Genomic DNA, 10,377 nt, shown 5'->3' with positions numbered 1-10,377 from the left:
GAGCTTCACAGTCCGAGCTCCAAAGGCCGAGCTCCACAAGCCGAGCTGCACAGGCCGAGCTCCACAGGCCGAGGTCTACAGGCCGAGCTCTACAGGCCGAGCTCCACAGGACGAGCTCCAGAGGCCGAGCACCAGGTCCCGAGATCCAGATGCCAAGCTCCAGAGGCCAGGCTCCAGAGGCCGAGTTCCATCGGCCGAACTCTACTAGCCGAGCTCCCGAGGCCAAGCTCCGAAGGCCGAGCTCCCAAGGCCGAGCTTCAGAGGCCGAGCTCCCGAGGACGAGCTACAGAGGCCGAGGTAGAGAGGCCGAGCTCCCGAGGCCGAGCTCCACAAGCCCACCTCCACAGGCCTCGTTCCACAGGCCCACCTCCACACCCCTCTTTCCACAGGCCGAGCTCCACGGTTCGAGCTCCACAGGCTGCGTTCCAAAGGCCAAGCTCCAAAGGCCGAACTCCAAAAACCGAACTCCAGAGTCCGAGCTCCCAAGGCCGAGCTCACGAGGCCGAGCTCTTGAGGCCGAATTCTCGAAGCCGAGCTCCAAAGGCTGAGCTCCATAGGCCGAGCTCCAAAAGCCGAGCTCCAGAGGCCGATCTCCAAAGGCAGAGTTCCCGAGGCCGAGCTCCAGAGGCCGAGCTCCAGAGGCCGAGCTCAAGAGGCCTAACTCCCGAAGCCGAGCTCCCGAGGCCGACCTCTCGAGGCCGACCTCCCGAGGCCGAGGTCCACAGGCGGAGCTCCATAGGCCGATGTCCGTAGTCCGAGCTCCACAGGCCGAGCTCCACAGGCCCACCTCCACAGGCTGAGCTCCAGAGGCCGAGCTCCAGATCCCGAGATCAAGAGGTCGGGCTCCCAAAGCCGAGCTCCAGAGGCCGAGTTCCACAGGCCGAGCTCTACTAGCCGAGCTCCCAAGGCCAAACTCCCGAGGCCGAGCTCCCGAGGCCGAGCTTCAGAGGCCGAGCTCCCGAGGACGAGCTACAGAGGTCAAGCTGCAGAGGCCGAGCTCCCGAGGCCGAGCTCCACAGACCCACCTCCAAAGGCCTCATTCCACAGGCCGAGCTCCACTGTTCGAGCTCCACAGGCTGAGCTCCATAGTCCAAGCTCCTAAGGCCGAGCTCCAAAGGCCGAACTCCAGAGTCCGAGCTCCCGAGGCCAAGCTCCCGAGGCCGAGCTGTTGAGGCCGAGCTCTCGAAGCCGAGCTCGGCCTCGGGGGCTCGCCCTTTTGAGCTCGGGCTGTTGAGCTCGGCCTCGGGAGCTCGGCCTGTGAAGCTCGGCCTGTGGAGCTCAGCCTTTGGAGCTCGGTCTGTGGAGTTGGGCCTTTGAGGCTCGACCTCGGGGGCTTGGCCCCGGGAGCTCGTTCTCTGGACTTCGGCCTCGGGAACTCGGCCTGCTAGGCCTGTGGAGTTCGGCCTGTGGATCTCGGCCTGTGGAGTTGGCCTCTGTAGGTCGCCCCATGGAGCATGGCCTGTGGAGCTCAGCATTTGAAGCTCGGCCTCGGGAGCTCGACCTATGGTGTTCGGCCTGTGGAGCTCGGCTTGTGGAGCTCGGCCTTTATACCTCGGCCTCGGGATCTCGGCCTGTGGAGCTCGGCCTCGGGAGCTCGGCCTCGGGAGCTCGGCCTCTGTAGCTCGGCCTGTAGAGCTCGGCCTGTGGAGCTCGGCCTCTGTAGCTCGTCCTCGGAAGCTCGACCTGTGGAGCTCGGCCTTTGAAGGCCGGCCTCGGGAGCTCGGCCTTGGGAGCTCGGCCTGTGGAGCTCGCCCTCTGTAGCTCGTCCTCGTGAGCTCGGTCTGTGGAGCTCGGCCTTTAAAGCTCGGCCTCTGGAGCTCGGCCTGTGGAGCTCGGCTTCTGTTGCTTGGCCTCTCTAGGTCGGCCTCTGGAGCTCGGCCTCTGTAGCTCGTCATCGGGAGCTCGGCCTGTGGAGCTCGGCCTGTGGAGCTCGGCCTAGGGAGCTCGGCCACTGGAGCTCATCCTCGGGAGCTCGGCCTGTGGAGCTCGGCCTCGGGAGCTCGGCCTCGGGAGCTCGACCTCGGGAGCTTGGCCTCAGGAGCTCGGCCTCTGGACTTCGGCCTGGGGAACTCGGCCTCGGGAACTCGGCCTGTGGAGCTAGGCCTTTGGAGTTCGGCCTGTGGAGATCGGCCTGTGGAGCTCGGCCTATGGAGGTCGGGCTGTGGAGCTTGGTCTGTGGAGCTCAGCCTTTGAAGCTCGGCCTCGGGAGCTCGGCCTATGGTGTTCGGCCTGTAGAGCTCGGGCTGTGGATCGCGGTCTTTGTAGCTCGGCCTCGGGATCTCGGCCTGTGGAGCTCGGCCTCGTGAGCTCGGCCTCGGGAGCTCGGCCTGTGGAGCTCGGCCTGTTGAGCTCGACCTCTGTAGCTCGTCCTCGGGAGCTCGGCCTGTGGAGCTTGACCTGTGGAGCTCTGCCTTTGAAGGTCGGCCTCGGGAGCTCAGCCTTGGGAGCTCGGCCTCTGGAGCTCGGCTTCTGTAGCTTGTCCTCGGGAGCTCGGCCTGTGGAGCTCTGCCTCTGGAGGTCGGCCTTTGAAGCCCGGACTCGGGAGCTCGGCCTGTGGAGCTCGGCCTCTGTAGCTCGGCCTCTGGAGCTCGGCCTGTCGAGCTCGGCCTCTGTAGCTCGTCATCGGGAGCTCGGCCTGTGGAGCTCGGCCTGTGGAGCTTGGCCTAGGGAGCTCGGCCACTGGATCTCATCCTCGGGAGCTCGGCCTGTGGAGCTCGGCCTCTGGAGCTCGGCCTGTGGAGCTCGGCCTCGGGAGCTCGGCCTCGGGAGCTCGGCCTGTGGAGCTCGGCCTCGCGAGCTCGGCCTTGGTAGCTCGGCCTTTGGAGCTCGGCCTCGCCAGCTCGGCCTTGGTAGCTCGGCCTTTGGAGCTCGGCCTCGGGAGCTCGGCCTCGGGATCTCGGCCTCAGGAGCTCGGCCTCGGGAGCTCGGCCTCTGGAGCTCGGCCTCTGGAGCTCGGCCTCTGGAGCTCGTCCTCTGGAGCTCGGCCTCTGGAGCTCGGCCTGTGGAGCTCGGCCTGTGGAGCTCAGCCAGTGGAGCTCAACCTCTGGAGATCAGCAGTGGCTGAGCACTAGAAGTTGGTACTGAGTGTTAAGAGGTTAGATATGTATTTTTTTTTTTTTTTTTTTTTGTAATCCTACTTGGAATTCAAATTGATCACTTTACTTCAGGAAGGACATTTCTACGTTGAATGGAATCGTTTGATGGGAGCAGGAAAATAACAGAATGAAGATGTAATTGAAAAACATTTAATTCTCTAAGGGAAAGTTTTCTTTTAAATAAAGTCTTTAGTTAAAGACAAAAATAATCGTAATATGAAAATCGTCGAAGAACAGGTTAATCTCGTCTAAATCACATTGTCAGATTGGAAGAAATACAACGGCGAGCCACAAAACTGATTCCAGATATGAAAAATAAATCATACGAAAATCGATTAAAGCATATGAATCTGTTTTCCCTAAAAGAGCGTAGACTCAGAGGTGACTTGATAAAGGTCTTTAAGATTCTGAAGGGAATTGAAAACATCAAAAGTGACAAAATTTTCACACTGAATGAGAATCCGATAAAAAAAATAAGGGTCTCAAACTGTTATCTGTTAATTTATTATTATTTACTATTTACCTGTTTGTTTACTACTTAACTACACCTGTGTATTTATTTACTTTATTTTTTATTTTTCATATTATTACAATTTTTATTTATTTTTCTTTTATTTATTTATTATAATAACTTTTTCCGCACCCGACCTACTTATGGACCAAAAGGTTTCCTGTTGGGATAGTACTCCTTTGTAATCTCATGTCTTTAGGAACACCATTCATTTAAGCTTCCAATACTCTTTCTTTGGTCTTCCTCCTTCTACCCTCGCCTCTTCTTCCTCCTCTTCTCCTCTCTTCTTCGTCCTCCTCTCTTCTCTCTATTCCCATGTATCTTCTCCAACCCCATATATTGTAGTTTTGCCTCCATCATTATCTATTTCTATTTTGCAATATATATATATATATATATATATATATATATATATATATTACATATGTGATATCTATTACAGCGCACATCTTAGAATGGGTAATTTTATTGTATTATATATCATAGTCTGGGTATTTTTCAAAAAATACCCATTTGTTTAAAATGAAAAAATGGACAATAATACAAGCACACACACACACACACACACATATATATATATATATATATATATATATATATATATATATATATAGATATATATATATATCTATATATATATATATATATATTCCTCTTCTTTTTATTCGTTTGGTTTTCTTCGTCCATTCCACCTACCTTCCCGTACCACATCTTTAGGTTCTTGTCTGCTTTCTAAATTCACGTTTAAGTTTTTTATTTTTATTTTTACATTTTCTTTCCCTTCTTTTACATTTTCTCCTCTTCCTCCTCCTCCTCCTCCTCCTCCTCCTCCTCCTCCTCCTCCTCCTCCTCCTTCTCTTCCTCCTCTTTTTCCTTGCCCTCCCTCTCTTCCTTCTCCTCTTCCTATTCCCTCGCATCTTCCTTCTCTTCCTCCTTCTCCTCCTTCTCCCACTCCTCCTTTCCCTCCTCTATCTCCTTATCCTCCTCTTCATCCTTCTCCTCAACCTCCTCTTCCTTCTCCTCCTCCTTCTCCTCCTCTTCCTCCTCTTCCTCCTCCTTCTCCACCTCCTCCTTTTCCTACCTCTTCTTCGCCTCCTCCTCCTTCTTTTCCTTCTCGTCTTCCTCCTCCTCCTCTTCTTCCTCCTCCTCCTCCTCCTTCTCTTCCTTCTCCACTTCCTCTTTCTTCTTCTTCTTCTTCTCCTTCTCCTCCTTCACTTCCATACAACCAACCGTTGCAGATGTATAACTTGTTGTTGCCTATTGTATTTCTACATACAATAGTACGCTGACAAGGAAGATAATGCTTCGTAAGTAGAATTGTATTAATACAATAACAACAACTTAAGATGTATTTGCATGTTTCTGATACGGTCTGTGTCTAGGAGACGAAAAGAAGAGAGAGAGAGAGAGAGAGAGAGAGAGAGAGAGAGAAAGAGAGATAGTGAGATAGACAGGCAAATAGATACATAGGCAGATATATATATATATATATATCTATATATATATATATATATATATATATATATATATATATATATATATATGGGGGGGTAGTGAATGGATAGGGGGTCCCTCACCTTTTTCCTTTGTGAACTCCCTTATCCCTATCCTTCATATTTGCTACCCTACTCTCTTTTTCACCATCTTTTTCTAATACTTGTTAAGGAAGGTCCTGGTATCTTGGTGCCTCCCAAGCTACATGTCTGAACCCAGTCAAGTGGGGATGGATACCGCGAGGTCACTACTCCCTGCGAGGGCCGAAAGCTCACCGACTGGGAAATGCATGTTTGCGAGGCAGGTACTAGTCTACCGACTTCCTTTCTCCCTAGCCAGTACACATGCAGAGTGACTACGCCGGACCCATCCTAAATGGGACAAAACAAAAGAGGACAAACTTCCGGGTTGACAAAGTCTCTAACTCGCCTCCGAGACCCTGCATGTGTAAATAGTCGTTTCTGGAACATCCCGACTCTGCAGAGACTTTTCTTTTATTGCTTGAGGCATCAGGCAACTGCAGTATCTTCTTCTATGTACTGATCCTTCCTTCTCAATATATGGTGTGGCTTATAAATATATACGATCATGGCGGCTGTTGACGCTACACATTCTAAACCCCCACCACTACCTGATCCTCCTCCTAAACCCCCCGATCCCTCTCCTAACATTGCCACCCCAGGAGTAGGAGCTCCAAAAAACCCCGAAGATATCCTGCTATGTACTGTACCAAATGGAGACGAGAGAATTCTTTATATTAATTCTCTCCCCTCAGACTTGAATTGTTACAAATTTTTGGAGATGTTTGGAAAGTTCGGAGAAATGAAAGTTATAAAGTATTGTGAAACTAGAAATTTTGAATCTTGGAGAATATGGATAGAATTTGCTTCTCATAAGGATGCTGTTAATGCTTTTAAGCATACATCTTCGGAGTGCTTAAAATGCAATTTAATTCAAAAAGTTCCCCACAATATTAATGTGAATTTATTTTGTCCAGATAGAGTTAATGAGGAAACAACAGAAAGAAGTGCTGAGAGGACACCTCTACCTGCCAGGTGGCTAATTGTTTCAACAAATTCAGAATTTCGTAATATCTTCCATTTCAAAAAATATTTGAGATCAATGGTAGGAACAATTAATAACTCTGATATTATCAGATTCGGAAAGAACAGATTTTTGTTTTCTACAAGGTCTTATAGACAAGGGCACATGATTTCTAAACTTAAAAACACAGATATAATAAAAGAGGTCAAACCACACTATAATTTTAGTTATGCCAAGGGAGTAGTCTTCAGTCAAGATTTATATGACCTGTCTGATGAGGAACTACTTGAAATGTGTGATGATAAAATTTGGACATTTGTCAAGGTACCATAGTCAAAAATGATTATATTTACATTTAAAAATGATCAAATTCCAGAATATATATACATTGACAGAGAAAGATTTCATGTCAGAACTTTTAAGCATAGACCACTACAATGCTTCAAGTGTTTTGGCTATGGTCACTCATCAAAGGTATGCACAAAAGATCAGCTATGTGCAACCTGCTCATTACAAAAACATGAAGATGATTGTTCTAATCCTACATTATGTATAAATTGTAAGGGAAATCATAGTGCTAGATATAAAGAATGTGAGTCATTTAAAAAGGAAAAAGCAGCTATAGAGAAAGCTCAAGCAGAACATCTAAGCATTGGCCAGGCAAAAAGACTTCTGTTCAGTAGACCTCAATACAGTGATGTTCTAAAAAATGGAAATTCAATTAAGAATCAATCTATAAAATTCAATCCCAATCCAAAACTTCAGACTTCCCCCTCTGAGCTTGAAGTGCATTCAACTTCTAAGACTTCATCTCGGAAAGGTTCTTCGTCCCCTCTCCAGGGGACTCCAAAGGCCTCTCAGAAGGCCTCTCAGGCAGCTATACTGCCTGATCTGGCTAATTCCCAGAATGACACCTTGATCAAAACCCCTCTCCAAGGGACTTCTCAGGCCTCACTAAAGACCTCCCAGGCAGCTTTGCCGCCTGATCTGGGTAATTCCCAGAATAACCCCTTGACCAAAACCCCTCTCCAGGGAACTTCTCAGGCCTCGCGAAAGACCTTTCAGACAGCTTTACCTCCTGATCTGGATAACTCCCAGAATGACACCTTGATCAAAGCAACTCGTACAGCTCAGGTGCAAGATGTGGAGATGGAGCCTCAAAAACTAAAGAGACCCCGTACTCCCTCACCATCAACTAAATCTTCACATCATGGTAGGACACCAAAGAAAGGAAATAGCAGAACTCTCGAAAACCTGTCATATTCCTCTACAAAACATAAACCGAATCTTCCCAAAACAAACCATTCCATACCTGGAAAACCAAATAAAAAACCATCCAATAACAAATAATGGCCCTATGTCAATGGAACATGCGAGGTTTCCATTCAAATAGAGAACAGATTCGGGTTCTTTTTAAAGAACATAATTTAGCCGCCATTTGTCTACAAGAAACTAAACTGGGCAATGTTATACCCAACAGTGGACACAACTTTACATTCTACAAATCTCCACCTCCTGTAGGTGAACGTGCTCATGGTGGCACAAGTATTATTTTGACCAAGTCATTACCACAAAACACGATACTACAAGTTTGTGCAACTCAAATTTTCATTAATAAATGGATCACTTTGTGCTCCCTATATCTAGAACCTGACTTAGAATCTCGATTAGTGGACAGAGATGGTAATCCAAGGCAATTAGAAGTTAACGATTTACAATCGCTTTTAAACCAGCTACCTCAACCTTTCATTTTAATGGGGGATTTTAATGCAAAGCATACATTATGGAGTGAAAATATATGCGACCATCGTGGACTTTAAATTGAAGAACTACTAGACTATAATGATATGGTTTTAATGAACGATGGTTCCCCCACAAGGTTTGATGTAGTCCACAACTTCAATTCTGCAATTGATCTTACAATATGCTCATCATCTCTGTTGACATGTGTACTTATTATTCTCCCCTTGGGAATTAGATTCTAGGCATTTAGTGAAAGAAAGAGAAGATGAACGTCCTCAGGTAAGTGGAAGAAGAAGAATGAGAAAAGAAGAATGGTGGAGAGGCAGTTCCATGTCCCTTCCCACCTGTTATCCCTATCTATAAAGTTATCTCATCTTCTCTTAAAACAACCGATAGTTTCAGCCCTCACTACTACATGGTTGCCGTTAGGTCTATTCCATTAGTTAACCACTCTGTTGGTAAACCAAGTCTTGCCTATTTCCTTCTTAAATCTCAATTTTTCCAATTTAAATCCATTACTAACGAGTCCTGCCCTGCTGTCTTAATATGATGGCCTTACCTGCACCCCCTTGTTAAAGCCCTTGACCCATTTGAATGCCTCTTTAGATTACCCCCACATTCTTCGTCTTTCCAGAGAGTGTAAGTTAGAGTGCCTAAGCCTATCTTCGCACGGTAAATGTCCAGCCCTTGTGTCATGTTGGTCGTTCTCCTCTGTGCTGATTCTAGTGAATTACTGTCCGCTCTATAGGACGGAAACCAAAACTGTACCGTACCGAGATGACAGATGGCAATGGACACGAAACTGCCTAATGCAGGCCTTATGGCCTCTTGCAATCTCCCCCATTCTTATGATGACGTCACGATCCGTTTCAGGAGCGTCTGGTGACGGCTGAAGTTGAGCGCACAGATTCGGGCGTTGGATCCGAGACGAGCAAACCTTCACTGGGCCTTCGTCGGGTGACTCGGACGAGCACCAGGGAGGGCGACCATGTCTGTGACGACTGTGATGTGCACGTCGACGCCACCGTTACCAGCAGGTAAGGTCAAGGTGGAAGTTCTGAGGATAAGATGGATTGGTTCTTTCTCTGTCGGGCATCAGGAAGACTTATGATCCTCAGCAGGTAAGTGATAATGATGATGGTAATAATAATGATAATAATAATAATAACAATAATAATAATAGTAATCATTATTATTATTATTATCATTATTATTATTACTATAATAATATTAATGATGATGATAATCATAGTAATAGTGATAATGATAAATATCATTATTATGTAATAGTTTGAATATTATTTTTGTTATACATTATGTGCAATTTTGCAATCATTAAATTTTCTGTCGTAGACCTTGGAAGTCGTTTTAATGATTTATTTTAATTGATTTATTAATTTATCATTATAATTATTATTGTTATTATCATTATCATCAGGGGCGCCCGCAGGCGGACGCACCGGACGCACATGCGTCCTGTTTGGACATTACAAGCATACAAGGTCCCCTATTAAACATTTTTCCCTTCTAAAACCCTCAACTTTCAATGAAAAATGTAGATGTTTTAAATACATTAGAAACGTGGTAAAGCATCAGTGTTAAAATTATGTATGCACTAGAATACATGTGGATCTATGTAGTATATAAATTATAAACAGAAGAAAACGCAAACGAAAAATGTGACATTGTGTGGTTTTGGTGGACATATGCATTGTTATCGGTTTCATGTGTCATAGAGACTGGTAGAGTTGCAGAGTTGTTTAGCGACAGGATTTCCGCTTCTGTGTCTGAACACCGAGTGAAATGTATGCACGTGTCATGGTTCGAGTGGTACGTATTCACATGTGCTGTATCGCGTGGTATATGTAATTTTGTCGATCCTGTCAGCGGAGTGTGTATGTTTGTGTGAGTCGTGCACTTGCGAGTGAACATTAGTGGGGTTTTGGGTTTTTGGCAGTGGATATGTGAACGGCTAGTGTGACAGCTGATTGAGTGTGTATTGTAAAGTTTGTGGATTTTATTTGAGTGAACAATTTTGGTAAACGTGTAGTGTTGAAGGTGAATTTGTATTTGTGTTTGAATTTCTCGTCTTGTGCCGTAAGTGTTTTTGATCGAGTTATGTTAATTAATATTCGGTGACAGCTGTTCGAGTGTGTATTGCAAAATTTGTCGATTTTATTTGAGTGAACTTGAATTTATATTTGTATTTCTGAAGTTACTTTGTTGCTGATTTTGTTGTATTAGTTAGTATTCATTTATTTGTTGTTACTACTTAGTTTTAGATATATTCAACCACACTTTAAAAAAACAGGAGGAAAGCCTATATTTTGTAAGCGTCCGTTTTCTTTAGTTGCCGTCAAATTCATTATTCCCTTTTCGTTTCTCAAACAATTAATATACTCTAGTCTATTATTTGAGAATCACGAATTCGGGATTATTGGATGTTGGATTAATTTAGTAGTTGTCATTGAAATTATTATAATTCTTTGC

The sequence above is a fragment of the Oratosquilla oratoria genome, unplaced genomic scaffold (genome assembly GCF_046742065.1).
Source record: "Oratosquilla oratoria isolate Oo_2021 unplaced genomic scaffold, ASM4674206v1 SCAFFOLD160, whole genome shotgun sequence".
NCBI lineage: Eukaryota > Metazoa > Arthropoda > Malacostraca > Stomatopoda > Squillidae > Oratosquilla > Oratosquilla oratoria.
This window is presented reverse-complemented; position numbering follows the sequence as displayed.